Source organism: Augochlora pura, chromosome 7 (assembly GCF_028453695.1).
Source record: "Augochlora pura isolate Apur16 chromosome 7, APUR_v2.2.1, whole genome shotgun sequence".
Lineage (NCBI taxonomy): Eukaryota > Metazoa > Arthropoda > Insecta > Hymenoptera > Halictidae > Augochlora > Augochlora pura.
Window position 1 is genome coordinate 17,812,374 of NC_135778.1, and position 15,149 is coordinate 17,827,522.

General features: G+C 37.4%; 1 protein-coding gene across 3 annotated transcripts in view; it reads left to right on the top strand.

The window, feature by feature from the left end:
* The window catches only part of LOC144473729 (uncharacterized), a 55,867-nt gene that overhangs the window by 13,808 nt on the left and 26,910 nt on the right, over nt 1-15,149 (top strand). The gene's annotated exons all lie outside the window — the stretch shown is intronic.

A 15,149-nucleotide genomic window follows, 5' to 3' on the forward strand; every position in this document is an offset into this window, starting at 1 on the left:
GCAGTTTACGCTCGAGGGCACGCAGGCGAACAATTAAATATAAAAAGCCTTAAAGAGGAGTTAACGTATTTTATATTTCAATTTTTATTTAACGAATTCCATGGATGAAAGGTCACGGGTTGTGTAGGTTTTTTATTGTATAGGTCACTACCTATAGAAGGGTAGAGATTTAAATTTGGTGCCGCAATGAAATCGTGCGGCAAAGGTGCAGCTCTGTGGGTTGAACCGACTCTGCATCGAAATAAAAAATGGAATAATAAAATTTGACAAGTTAATAGCCTGGCAAAAGGTAGTATATTATACGGTTTACGTCTACTACAATTTTGTGCATGTGGATGCTGCGCGTGTGTGACGCGATTATAGATTACGCCCTCAATTGTCACACCGAGTCGACGGGGGCTAATAATCTTGTAACAATGTACGTACCCGGTTGAAGCCGGGTCTTTGGGGACGTTTGGGTCCTTTCCATAAATCAACCATATTTTACACATTTTACACACTGAATTGGGTTTTTACGACTTAAAAGAGGTATTTTTATTTTTATTAGTCATACTAGCAATACTTTATTTATCATTGTAGAAACAATATCAGTGCATATAATCCAAGAAGCAGAACCTGTGTTTCATAACATGAAATGGAACGGCTTCACGTAGTGTCTCACAAAATCGTCGTGAAATGTAGCTAAGATGTTGTAATGTGGCTTCGCGGATATGAAAGAATATATTTCGATTGTGTAGAGCAGCGTGCAATTATTTCTAATGAATATTCCCTTTCCGGTGGCAACGATCTCTCTAAAACACTCTTGCAAGTCTCGCGAGCGTAAACCAACAGGTTCGCTGCGTGAATTTCAAAATACCCCTGCTTGCTGCATAATTGCAACTTCCTCCGTTTCTGATCGTATCGGAACGCATCGTTTTATTATCTATACCGAACTATTTAACATTTTCTTTTCTGTGTGAAACTGCAACGTTGCGTGCGGACTGTAACTATGGATGCTCGAAGCAGAGGAGCAGGCGACGCAGCTTCGCTATACATACTTTCACTAATTGTAAGTCATCGTGATAGCAACAAGCGACGAATGATGCGCGCAGGGTGCGATTCGATGATTCCTGCGAAATTAACCGTGCAAAACGATCCACGTGATCGATCAATAAATTCTCGGGACCGGATCTTTATTCGCATATAATGTGATGGAGATAAACGCGAACGATTCATCTTATTGTCAAGACGCTTCGTCTTCCTTTTCTTCTTATTTATCATGTGAATAAATTCGCATAAGTACATTTGGAAACTTGTGTTTGTTTTCCATAAAAAATATATGAAACTAAATATTATAGAATTTTTCACCAAGTATAACTAAAGTTCACGCTAATATATTATAGATACAATATTTCGAAACTGTTGTGTAACCAGTCGTAGTGGTTCAAAAGAAGAGTGTTAGCTGCTCTAATGAAATTAACTCCTGCTTGGGCATGATTCTGGATAATGGGTTAAAGGTTACGAAAGGGGAGATTAGGCAAAATCCTCGTGAACGCATGAACGTAAAAACATTTTCAAACTAGAATTATTTCCTCGGATTTGTTCGAAATGAAAATATTAACCAAACTGGCCATAAACACATGCAGTGTTCTGTCCTATAGGGAATATTATCGGTGATTTGTGAATCTTGGCCAAATCATTTGACCCAGAAGCTACAATAAACTTTAATAAGTAACGAACAATAGAATAGGCACACTCTGTTCCTTCACTCTTGAGGCATATAAAAATATATCATATATATTATAATAATACATATAATGGTTTTGATCTTTTATTTACATTTATTCTCATTTTCGTTGTCAAAGTTGTAAAAAGCATACTTCATCACCAATTTCAATGGCATTGGAATTTGTTATAAAAGGCGATATTCTGAACAACTTCTGCCTGTTTCATTTAGCGCCGGTTGGCCTTAACTTTCCAGATATTAAGGAAAAACTATTGTTACTGCTTCATTGAATTCTGTTTATACGTGCATAACGTGGCATGTGTGCGCGGGCCGTAACCGCCATTCATCCACAGTTTTCATTCACTTAATGTTGTTACATGTTACAGCATGTGCGCATATCACCACAGATATACTATCACATCAGAGCTTGTTTACAAGCATGTACTGACGTAGACGATTATTATTTTAATAACATTAATAATAACATTTATGAAAATGCAAGTATGTATTCTTCTTCCATAATATAGTTTTATACATTTTTTCTGTAAAAGAACTATTACTGTAGATGATTAAAAAAGGACAAATCAAGGATCATCAAAGAACACTTTAATCGTGTAGCGGCGGTGCCGCTACGAACCTCCCGAGAACGGTTCTTCCGTTTCTCCGCAAGCGCACCATAAATCGTCAAGAGGTATACGTAAATACCTTTATGGTCGGGCTTGCGCGCGGCCAAGAAAAGCACGTGTTGTGCTAAGCGTCTCGCGGTCCTTGTCGAAAGGACAAGCTGTCCTTTGGGCAAGGACAGAATAAAAGGCGAGCGAACAGCATCGAAGCTCTCAGTTTTTGTCTAGTCTACACCCAGTCGCAACAACCGTGAAATCGCGCCGCTCCTTTAGTTTCTACTGCCTGTATATTAAACGCGAGTTACAAAATAAACAACCGTAATCCCCCGTGTGGTGAAACTTGGTGTACATCTCCTTTCCGAACCTCATCACCGAATCCCCACAATCCTTTCAAGAAAACTTTAACACCTCCTAAAAAGGTATTCACAGATATATCTTCATTGTTCACATACGAAATCTTTAAAGTCTTGAACCACATTTTTTTTTAAAACCTTGTATATTCCCAAAGTGATACTTTATACACATTCTTATCTAAAAAAAACTTTGTACAAGAATATACAAAGCACATAATTAAGACCAGGAAACATTAGAAATTCAGTTGTGGATGAATCTCCACGGAGAGAGCGAGGAATTAATCCTTAAATGCCTTAAACTCTTAAAGGGAAAAGGAATCGTTGGGTCGTGGAAACAGGCGTTGCTGGAGTCGGAGTCGCATGCAGACCGTGCAGGCCTACAGCACTTTTGTGCCATCGGGGTAGAAGTGGGAGAATTTCCCCTCTATGTTCAACACATGCTTATCAGGGTAGCGATCGTGGTTGCGATTGATGTAACATTATGACATTTAAGTGAATTCATTTATACTAAAATAAATGGTATAATGTAATATTGAATAATCAATTTGTAGAGAGCGATGGTAAAAAACAAATGTTTTATTTTAAACAGGATTATTGCCACGCATGCGTCGGGTACGCGAATCACGATTGCTATTTTGCCACGCATGCGTCGAATGTGGAGGGGAAATTCTTCCACTTTTACCCCGATCGCACGAAACTACTGCAGATCTGGAAGACCTGGTCGCACGTGTTCTCCACGGGAACGTACTCTTCGTGTCCGGTCGAAGGAGAAGTACCGTGCTGTTCCAGAGCAGTGATTCCGGTCAGCCGGAATAGCGGTACTCACTCGGCCGTACATCTTCCTTCTCCAATTATTACGCTGTTTCCCGCGCGGCGCACACTCTACTCTTATGCTTTGTCGCGAAAGCGGAAGAAACTGCGGCCAGGACGCGTCTCGATAAAATCATTTCAGTTTTTATTCGCCGTCTCATGCCACACCACGCCACGCCGCACTGGTTTCTTACTTTCTCTCTTTCTCTCGTTCCCTCCTTCTCTCTTTCCCTCGTTCCCTCTTTCTCGATTTCCGTCTTCCTTCCTTTCTTCCTCTCTTTCTATCGCGTTGTCCGGCCCGCGCCGTATAATTTAGTAGAACTCGAGACGTAGCTTCTTCTTCCTTTTTTTTTCTTCCCCTCTTGTCACGACACGCGGCCGGAGATGAGAGGCGCGTCCGCATCGTTTGAAGACTGTTTTTTCCTTTAAACTGACATGGTTATTCCTGCACGTGAAATCCAAGATACTTATCATTCTGGAGCTACATACGTGCCGGTTTAAATGGTTCGCGCTTTCGAGGACTCGTTGCGCGCCAGAACTCGTCGTTCAAATATGTGACGCGCGTTGCATATACGGTGGAATTTTAGTTCTTGAAATTGTGCCCGCGGTTCGAAAACGAAGGAATGTTGGTTAGATTTTTGACAAATTTCTGTGCATGCCTTCACCGAAGTCTCGAGGATAATATTTTGATCTTCAGGAGGATTTCTTCTAGACACTATTTTCCAAAACTTTTTGAAATCAGAATGCAAAAAGGTATAAATATGAAATTCGTTTATGTTCGAATATGTTTAGATTTCTTATTTATGTTACAATAAAGTTAATATTAAGAACTTTAAGAAAATGCATTGGAATGATTTTTTGTGCTTATGTTGTATAAATCTGACCACAAGTCTTTATAAAGTCTTTATATTTTTTATAAAATAAATCATCTAAAAAAATTCAAATCATTTAATTCAGTACTAAAAGAATTATGTCACGATTAGAATTTTTTCAATCGCACTAAATTCTTAGATGAAAAAGGAAATTTTATGTTTATCGCGTGCTTATGTCTACTTGAATGTTTAAATATTGGTAACGAGAGAATAAAATTTTATTCCCAGTTAAAGGAACGGATGAATATTCATACCTAATAACTTATTACTAGAAATCTCCGGCACGAGTCTGACTCGTTAAAGTACGGCAACGGGTTAAGGGTGTGGCTTTGTTGATCTACTGCTTTGACACCGGAGAAACACTTATACGTATACTACGTGCAGTAAGTAATTACCAGGTCTGTAAGACGTCTCTGGCAAATATTGACAAAAGAGGAACCAGTTTCAATGATCTTGATTCTCACATGTATTGCCGGGGTCAATATTTTACTACTACGTTAGGCTTTGTGTATACTTGCACGCTTCTGTGTAACATATACGTATCCACACAATGCCGCCTTTTGTTTACTGTTTCTGAAAACTCTCACGGGAGCAGAAAACAATCAGTAAAATAACCAGCAAAGATTTTAAAACAATTAACTTAAACTTAATCCAGACCAAACTCAAATGCGAAAACTATATATCTGTGAACGTTATAAGCATAAGTTAGGTTTGGATTCTTCGTTAGATATTCATTATTTGTCTTAAATGATTTTTAAATATTTTAGGAAATTCTTCTGTTGTATATACATATAGATTGCTTACTAGTTCCCGCGACGTGTTTAAGAAACAGTATATAAAGGTCGACACCATATTGATACACATGTTGCTATGAGACATGTAGTAGTAGTCAGAGTTGAGAAAAATTGATGAATAACGGAAAAGAATAAAAAATTTCGATTCGTCATTCGCAAATAAAGAACTTACGCGTGCACCTCAAGAAATCATAAACAGAACAGAAGAGTCATTGTCAAATTTTAATTCACATATTTCTTTCTCATTATTTGTAGAACTGAATCTAGTAATACTCGGGTTTGAATACAGACGACTTATAGTTTCTGAGATATTTATTATTAGAGTTGTTAGTAATAAACATAGAAGGATAAGCTCGTTCAGACATGGCAGAAAAGTGCGCACAAGTGACATTGGACTAGAACTGTTCAAGAGCTTTGTATTAGACTACAGCGGTTTCAATCATTATCTGCAGATAAAAAGTTATTCGAACAATAAAAACCTGACTCTAATATTATTAGTAATTAGTTTTTGTGAATATCTTAGAAATTAAAGCAGAACGGTAGTTTCTATGAAGGATAAATTTCTTAACCTCTTAGCTGTATCGACCTATTTTTAAGCTCAATTTTGTTTTACTTCCATTTAAGCAATTTTATAGACACCGCCGATTTAAAAAAGATTTAGACTAGTAACTCATGGTTAGGCATAGGTATTGGCTCGAAAATTAGGGTCAAACGGCAGCACGTGAATTCGAAATAAATACTAGAAATATTGATTATGAAAAAGTGACGAAAAACCACGACTTTGATTCAAAAGTCAATTTCTCTTGATTTCTTCTCAAATCGCTGAGAAAGCCAGCTTCATTGGTGTTATTTCACACTGCCCTAACAATATTTTATATGTATTTAAAATCTTCTTGATACAGCAAATAAGAGAAGCATTTGGATTATCCTCTATATCGGAGCTCTGAGCATGGTTCAATGCTATTCAAGTGTATAAGAAATCTCTATTTCTATAGAGAGGCTATCTATGCTTAAAAATACTTCAATTAGGCAAATCAGAAAAGTTCATCAGTAGTCGGTTGCGGACTAAAAAGAAACTGCTCTTGATATTCAAGAATAATACTAATACTGATATTAATACTGATGAAATTTTAATCATTGTAAGTGTAAAGTAAATGAGGGTTGTTTCATGTTGTAATTCGTTATTCTTAATAACCCCTGCGTATGCAACTGGGTACTCATCTCCATTTCTTCTTTAATAGTTTGTGACAAACCATCGCGGTACCACAACGATCCCCATACTTTGTACATTTTTAGTTCGATTAGCGTCTCGCGAAACAAAATTTACACAAAATGTTGTATAATGTGTATGCTTGAAATATTGTGGACATTTTGTTCGTACACTCAAGAGTTAAAAACTATTTTCCAAGAAGCACACTCGTCGGTCGAAAAAACAATATCCGTATAGTGTATCATCTTTCTTTGGCGAAGTGTATAATAGCCGAGAGAAAGGAGAGAAAAAGTGGAGAACGGACTCGCGGCGAGCGCGGATGCAGAGAACCAAGGCGGAGAGCTAAGGGGCAGGCTTTTATTGAAAACGCAGAAAGACGTTGCGGTGCGCGGCGAGCGGCGCATCGGCCGCATCTGCGAGGAGAACACGAATTCAGAGAAGCGTGCGATGCGATGGAGCGGCGCTGCAGCTGCGCTGGATAGTTGGTTAAGGCATGTGCACCGAGTAACGGCTAATTGGCCACCTTTCCTCTCCGAGAGAGGAGGCCCGTCTCTCTTTCTCGTAGCCCGACTCGTGCCAGTTTTGTTCGTTCTGTCGTGCGGTTTGTATCGGGCCGAGCTCGAGCAGCGCGGCGCGGCGAGCCGAAGCCGAGGGTACGGAGCCGTCCGGAGAATAGTTCGAGGAATCCGTCCGTGGAGTGGTCCGAGGAAAGCCATGGAGCCTTCTTCACGCGCCGCATCGAAACGAGGACGCTTCCTTTGACCGTCGTGCGACACAGTTCCACTGTTATTGAGTCGCGTGCAGTTTCGCCCATTTGCTGATTTTTCGATCTTCTGTTGTTCTGCGATTTTGGTAGCGTGCCGCGGAGTTGCGTGTTCGCACTCCAGACACAACAACACTGTTCGTTCTCGGTTCCGTCAAATTCGATGCGAGCATCGTGCATCTCGTGATCCAGTCGCGAGTGCTTCAACGAGATCCGTGTTCTGTTGCTCCGATTTTCTTTCTTCTCGTATCTGCGCCCAGCATCGAACGAGGTTTGTAGTCGATGATAATTAATCAGACTCATATCCTATCGAAGCATAGTAAGAAGACAAAATAATAGTACACTATGTTCTTCATACAGTATGAAAATTAATACATGTATGTATGTGTAAGATTTTCCAAACATCAGATGCATTGGAAAAGTGAAATTTTGTGTTTTCTAACAGAAACTTTGCGAATCGTTAATTTGAAACTCTTCTGTCAGCTATGCTGACGTGCCAGCAATGCCTTCTGCCTTGCTGATAAAACTATCAAATCTTGACAGCGATCTCGATGTCATTGATCTTTGTGTGATTAAAAAAAAGCAGTCGAATGAATGATTGCCCATTAATGATCATTGTATACCGTTTTACATTTGAATTCGTAATCTCATATTTTGAATAAACATCAAACTACATTATCGCCAAAGGTTCGGGAATCTATAGCGGAGTTTGCTTGAAATCAAACGAAATGGTATAAACAATATATTATATCAATATAAAATACACAAAACGTCAGACATCTGACTTTTACGTTACACTTTAATCGCATCGACAAGTAACAGTTAACGAGAACAATCTTATCAGAACACCACAGAGCCGTCATATCTAATAAGTATTACTATCTAATAAACTCTTTTTGCATGAAATAATGCAAGTATAATTTATATATCGTGTATTCTGTATAACTAGTTATTAGAATGGGCTGATATTCAAAAAGATAACCGTAAACGAATCGGCAATTTTTTACGCTTAGATGAGTATTCCAAAATACACGTAAGAGGGCTTCGGCGGATGTTGATTTAACAAAGACAAAAAGTTACAAGGTCCTAAGACCGTTGCCGCAGACTAATTTTTGTTGTGAAAATCGTAACCCTGAAAAAGAAGAAGGTGATTCACCAGGCGTTGATTTTTTCGAATATTCTAACGGCGCGTTGTGTGATTTCTTCGAAGGAAACACCGTAGAGCTGTCGAAAGTATCTCTTTACTCATGGTTGCTGTTTTTCTGCCGCTTAATTGAACTTATTAAAGCGCTCTATATGCGCTCGCTCAGCGTGCACGAACTTTTTGGAGCACATTCACTACTGCGTGTACACGCATATTTTACCGGTCTTTCGCTTTCTATTCAAAAGTCTGATACAAACGTTCATTGTATATCAGTATCGGTACAAATTATACGAGAACCGTGACTTGTTTGCCGAACGAATGTCACAGAAATCTGTGTTATTCTTTGTTCTAAAAGGACCTTTTAAATAAACGTTCTAGAAGTATTTGCTTCCATGGAAATTTCGGCACAGAGCTTTTGTTTTATACGATTTTATAATTTATAAGTCCTCAAGCATCTCATGACAATTCGAAAATAATAAATATTTGCCTTTCAGTAGTGTTAGTATCATTGGAAGAAAATACTAATCTTAGCATGACACAATGGATTGCTTTGCCATTCTTATTTTTATTTTCCATCTTTATTTTAGTGTATTAACCCTGGTAGTACTGATGTATTATACTATATGTATTAACTACAATTTTTCTTTACTATCATGATCATTATTACTATTATTATTACTGTTATTATTACTATTACCTTGCCGTACTTTTTTATGTATTAATGACATTTGCCACACTTGTTTACAATATAAAGAAACAGCAGACGGCATCAAGTATCAAACGGTCAAGGCAAGCCTCGAGTTCTGAGTCTGAGAAAATCCGAACGTTGTAAGGCGAGGGCCAATTTCTGTACATTGTTCACAAAGAAAATTTGTAGAAATTGGCCAATTTTGACTTTGATTAGGATAATGAAAGATTTTTATGGGATATGTTCTCAGGAAACCGAAATGTATAATCATTTACCATGGAGACGATGGCTAAGATATATAAAAAATTCTTTGAATAATAATCTAAAGGAAAAATAATATTTAAATAATGTTAAAAATATACCATTCGAATTTTAGGATTACACCTCTTCTTCGATCCCCATCATTACAAGATCAATGTTTTCCATAAATGACTTTTCCAGGAAAACACAGCTCTGGTTCGTTATTAGTACTGAGTTTGGGGAACTTTCATCTGAACAGTGTCGTTCTTCCTTGACGTTCGATTGTCCTTGCTGCAGGGCCACTTAAAATTCCAGGGTAGATGGAGAAAGTATCTCCCTTTGTCTCAATTCCCTATTCAACAGGGAGCAAATTACCTTTCTTACAAACAAATTTTAGCCAAATATTTTTCTCCATAATCACTCTTGCCCAAGTACAGTTTTTCAAGCATCGTTTTCTTTCAAGGAAGTAAACTAAAATACTAATTATGTGTCAGGTATTAATTCAATACATATCCAATTTAAAATTGTGAAGACATTTTGTTTTATGTCGCAGCATTTGAAATGCAAATAATATCATTTTTATAAAACAAAATTCAGAATTAACAAGCAATATTTAGCTCGCGACGGCTACGTCTTCTGACTAACGCCACGTGTATCGGTCCCCGTGATCGCCTAAATGCTCACAGCATATCAGGCGTGTGTGCTTTTCAGATACAATAGCGTGGAAGATACTAAATATTCTAATAAATATGATACAAGCAAACAGTTTATATACAGTCTACATTTGCGAACTTGTTGACAGAAAAACTTGTGTCCATAAATATACAGTTTTTATTGCTGGTTAAAATATCTGTTGGATGAGTAGATTTATTGAAGAAGTACCTAAGAGTAACATTTTTGTTGAACTATGCATAGCTATACCTGCTTATTTCGAACCACAATTATTGTAAAGTTGCTTACAATAAAATAAATTCTTTTAATTCTCTAACATCACGAAAAAGTGTAGACCTCTTGGCCCAATTATAAAAAGTTCGCACACCGATCGCATGTACACGATCGAGTATAATACTATTAGCATACGAAATCTCTGTGTCCATAGTCCATTGAACGAGACGAGTCGTCAGCTATGGCAAAAACACCTATGTATTAATGTACGCGAGAGAGGTAGCGACCGTAGCTATTAGCTGACGACCATTATGAAACGCTACTCAATTGTGATAACGGGGACGAACTCATAAAACGCATAGTCTTACTGCTCGTTTTTACACCGGCTTTAAAGTTTCTATCGCCACAGATCATTGTGTACAGGAATTGTTACATTGTTAATGTTGCACTAACGTTTTTATGAACATATTAAAGCAACGTAAGAAACGGAAGAAAACTTTTAAAAATTGATGTGGACAGATATGTAAAGGGATACAATTTAGAAGTCCGTAAACTCGATTTGTATTTTTTTTATTTTTTTTTAAGAATACAGCATCTGAAAATATGTTTGCAACGGAGTTTACTCGAATTTATGATATCTATAAAATTGCAGCTGTTGTTGTTGTTCTGGGATTTTCTATCAATAATTCCTAAATTATAAGCTGTAATGATACATGCGAAAACTTAAATTAATTATCGGAAACTAGATAGTCAAATAACAATATTTAGTCTTTAGTTCTAAATGGCCCCAAATATATACCATTCGATTAAACAAGATTTTGCAAACTTTTTGCTTTTAGGATTACGATACAAAATTTCTCTTCCAGAAAAACCGCACAAAGACACTTTCCAATCTGCTAAGGATAAGAAACCTAACATCTCGTATTACGTAACGTAATAGATTCATCTCGTAAGATCGTACCGCGAATGTGTTTATACTCTTAGCGGTGTGTTTTGTATACATAGAACGACACGCGACCGAAGAAGAAAATTCCAAATAACCGAATTCAGTTTAAAAAAGGCATACGAGATGAAGTGACCTGCAAGAACCGTGTTTTCGTATATGTCAACGAGTTTTACAAAGGATAAAAGAATAAAATTAAACATCTCTTATGTCATGAATACATCACATTAGAGTACTTCGATAATATTTCAACACTTTTGGCGTGGAATGAATGAATGAATGCATGCATGTACGCAATTCGTCTTGGTTTTCCAAACATGGTACACCTTTCAATGATTCATTGTCTTCCTTAGAACCCATTGTGCGAACCATTGTTAGGCTATTCTTTCAGTAATAGGAGCTTCCTTATAAATGCGCTACAAATGTGCTTTATCGCAATTGGTGCTATACTCTTGTACTCCGTTCGTCGAAAACTGGCACAAAGTATCTTCAAATGAAATATCACTTTCAATACCATGTTATTTTTTTATTATAATTATTCAACGATTGAGAAATACCGGCGTTTGGCATCACCGGTCGTCACAGGAAAAGGAGCTACGCAAAGAGTAGTTTGGTGACACGTGCGCAGGGAGTCCCGCATAGCAGGGTATCGTGTCTACTGGGTGAACATTATAATTTTGAACGACGTTCAGACAGAGACTTTACGTCGCGTTACGACGGTATTTCAGAATTATAATAATGTTCACAATGTACTCACGAATTCGAGTTAATTTCAGTAACTAAGGTTCGTTTCATAGGTTTTGATTTCACCTCAAAAACGATAATATCTCAATGATTGCACTTGAAATGTAATCATTCTATACAAGCAGATATCGAACCCTGGAATGAGTACATCCAAGTTTTAAAGAGGTACTTAGAAGTACTTCGATGTTACATAACCTTTTATAAGTAGTACTCGAATCTTGAAAATCAGAATTCTGTAACAGTTGCCTTCGCCAAAGTGCCGTGCGTTTGCCAAAAGAAGGCACAGCGTGTTTACATTCCCACTTCTGCCGCAGTCCGCTGTCCCTCCTATGATCGCAGGTTGTAACCGGCTATTGGCTAAAGACCGTGTCGAATATAAACATCACGATACGCCGTTGTGGATAATGAAAGAGTGGAGAAAGGAAAGGGTGTACGTTTCGTTCTCGTCTCGCTAGACATTAATTCCATAATCCACTTCAAGTTATCGAGGCTTAAGTCCAAAATTCGATGCTTTTCTCAAAATTAATCTTTCTTCCCTTGCATAAAGAGTTGCAGGTCTTCTTTTTGATTTCTTTTTGGTTTCCCATATATGCCGGGGTTTTATAAAAAATGTTGTATGAAACACTGACTTCTTTTTAGCTTCTTTACAATTTGATTTTTTCCATTACACTTTAAGTAGAGTAATTTAATCTTCTCATTCACGTTTAATGCTTTTTAAACAGTAATTCATAACAATAATTTCATAATCTGAATATCATTACATTTAGAGTCATCTTAATCAAAAGCATTTCAGTTACTCATCGATGCTGCAATTATGGATGTATGGTAAACCGGAAGTTACTAAAATAAAAATTTCCTTTTATGCATGTTTATTTTGTTTAGTTACAGCCCATATGTATGTCTGGTTGAAAAATGTTGTGCCCTATGTGTTTGAGATATACTTTAGTATCATTGACGGTTTCGAAGATATTTCAGTAGGTTGATATATATGGGTGGTTTGTATTTTATTTAATCTAAGTTATCTGAGTTACATTTCTCTCTGATGTATTTTCGTGCATGACTTAAAATTTATTTTGTTTATGTCTCTGCAGCTTTCTAGCTTGGCTATACAATTCACATAAATATCTTGTGGACTATAGAGATCGTACGATTCCATTCTTTGTCAGAAAGGAAAGAAGCAGAATTAAAGTTTTTAGTCCGTCACCGATGATTGCACCCAGAGCACGACTTGCTTTGAAGTCCTGAACAGTTTTCACTTTTGTGACATTTGAGGATAGAATGTGGTTAAGTTACTAAACTAGCAGAGCGCGGCCACTGGATGCTATTTTAACTCATCGGTTAACAGCTATTAGTAACCAATATTCTTTTTGTAAGAGAGCCAAGTTACTTCTCTCATTAAAATGTGACCAAAATTTGTATTCCTTCAAATTCATTATAATAAATGATACAGATGTTGCATATTATTTCGAGGATTATTTCTTTTGTTACTAATACTTCGAACTGTTCGATATTATTTTTATTTTCATTTCGATGTACGAAACGTTTACCAAATACAACTTTTTCATCCGCAATAGGTTTCTCGAACTAGTTTCACTTTCCCAATTATATGTTCATCGAAGCCGAACATCGGCCACCCCTTTCCAATTGAGACTACTGAATTTCACCGACAGAAGCGTCGCGTTTCGTCTCAGTTTGTCACAGTTGAGAAATTATCTCAGTCTTTCCCCCAGAGTTTTTACTGCGAAATGTTAGAACAGTTAGAAGACTGTAAGTGTCCAAGTAGCGACGAGCAGCGCGCAGAAAACAGCACCGCTTTAACTATTTTTTATCGGTTGAACGTTGCATGAAAGAAATTCGAGTATAATTGCTCGCGTTATGCGAATTTGAGGGACACGTGTTCCTGCTATTTTCGAAGAGTTTAACGATGGGTTAGTTGGTTATCGGTTTCAAGGTAATAGGGTTTAGACACGATGAGTTTAACACGTGCCGTGCCACGTGTGCAACTGATGGTACACGTTAAACTTTCTATTCAGGCCGCGTGTACCACAAGTGGTACACGTTAATATATTTGTTGACCGCACCAAAAATAATTGTTTTACAACAATTTGAAAACTGTAGATTACAGTTCCACTAATTATGTTTACTACAAATAATTGGTTCAATGATATTTCAATTTTTGGTCGAAACAACAAAAGGCTCGAATAAAAAGTTGAGTATAAACGGCTCGATAAAGTTCATGATCTGATCTTATTATTTTCGGCCGGTTTTGATACTGCGTTTTCACTATTTCCAAAAATTGTTGCATATATGTAACCGCCTTATTTTTGTGATCTACAAAATTGTTGTATACCGTAAAATATCGTCGATAATTGTGAAAAGTGAGGTCTAAAATAGAACCACTCTTCTTAGTTAGTGGGAACTGTATCCGCGTCATTTTACTCTTGACACAAAACTCGCATGTCACTCGCTGTCCGCAGCCTTTAATTTTAATACCGGTTGCTAATCCTTTCGCGGCTAAATATTTCATTGCGGTTAGGTTACGGTGTCCAAATTGTCATTGCCAACCATATGGACATATTTCTTTGTGACTCGTATTTTGTGCTCACCGGATAAATATCCGGTATTTTGTCTTAAATTTAAGTAAATCCGGAAACAACTTTGTTATAACTTGTAGCTTAATATCCTTTACTATTGCATTGACTACGCACGCGTTCTATCGGAGATTTAAGCGCATAGCGGGCAAATTTCGCGGAGTTTAGTCGTTTAATAAAATTGCGATTAATCAAAAACCACTTGCTTTTTTTGAAGAACCTTTTTTGTTTTACTCGATGCTCAAGAATTTCTTATTACTCTGCAGCTTGCTGCACTTCTAGGAAATATTTCTTCTTTTATGTGCACACTTCCAGTGACCCATATTTGCACGATACCCGCTCTACCAGCGCAGGTCTACCAAATACGTACTATTACGTGACCCGCGCTCAAATGACAGTCCGGAAAAAAACGTAAAAGTACGGGTCTCGCAGTCAGTGTGTTATGCAATTGTTAGCTTCGAAGATTAGTCTACGACCTTCCCTTACCTATCTCTTTGCCGACAGAAAATTGGACCTCAGGATCGGCGCATACTGCACCTTACCTATCTTCGTTTACAGAATACATGAACTCGTTGCAAACCTAATAACGCTTCAACCGATCCCTTATATTTTAGTTATTTTTTCTTCGTCTGCTAAATCCATATGACCTCGTGACTAATATCACATGATTCAGCAGTTCATGAATTCTCTTTGTATTCTTCGTACCAAAAATATTTATTCGATTTCCGTAGAGATGGCGTAAAAACAATAGTCGTTCCAAGAAATATCCTCCGTAACTTTTCGA